Genomic DNA, 1,082 nt, shown 5'->3' on the forward strand with positions numbered 1-1,082 from the left:
AACCGTTCCATTCCCTGGACCTGCGATACTGTACTGTATGTAAACCGTTCCGTTCCATGGACCTGCGATACTGTACTGTGTATGTAAACTGTTCCATTCCCTGGACCTGCGATACTGTACTGTATGTAAACCGTTCCGTTCCATGGACCTGCGATACTGTACTGTATGTAAACTGTTCCGTTCCCTGGACCTGCGATACTGTACTGTATGTAAACTGTTCCATTCCCTGGACCTCTCGTACTATGGCCCTGCAGTGTTATGTAACGTAACTCACTGGAATTAATATGACATCATGATCGAAAACCTCTGTTGCACATTTAATTGGACTGTGACATCATTCGATGCAAAGCCAATGTTACATTTCTTTAATGTGTTGCACCATTAAGGGATTACCTTGACGGAGCCTGGTGGCTGGTTTATGTAATTCTGTAGCTCATATGATTACCTTGACGGAGCCTGGTGGCTGGTTTATGTAATTCTGTAGCTCATATGATTACCTTGACGGAGCCTGGAGGCTGGTTTATGTAATTCTGTAGCTCATATGATTACCTTGACGGAGCCTGGAGGCTGGTTTATGTAATTCTGTAGCTCATGTGATTACCTTGACGGAGCCTGGAGGCTGGTTTATGTAATTCTGTAGCTCATATGATTACCTTGACGGAGCCTGGAGGCTGGTTTATGTAATTCTGTAGCTCATATGATTACCTTGACGGAGCCTGGAGGCTGGTTTATGTAATTCTGTAGCTCATGTGATTACCTTGACGGAGCCTGGAGGCTGGTTTATGTAATTCTGTAGCTCATATGATTACCTTGACGGAGCCTGGTGGCTGGTTTATGTAATTCTGTATTTCATATGATTACCTTGACGGAGCCTGGTGGCTGGTTTATGTAATTCTGTAGCTCATGTGATTACCTTGATGGAGCCTGGTGGCTGGTTTATGTAATTCTGTAGCTCATATGATTACCTTGACGGAGCCTGGAGGCTGGTTTATGTAATTCTGTAGCTCATATGATTACCTTGACGGAGCCTGGTGGCTGGTTTATGTAATTCTGTAGCTCATATGATTACCTTGACGGAGCCT

This window comes from Panulirus ornatus, chromosome 31, assembly GCF_036320965.1.
Source record: "Panulirus ornatus isolate Po-2019 chromosome 31, ASM3632096v1, whole genome shotgun sequence".
In the NCBI taxonomy this organism is placed as follows: domain Eukaryota; kingdom Metazoa; phylum Arthropoda; class Malacostraca; order Decapoda; family Palinuridae; genus Panulirus; species Panulirus ornatus.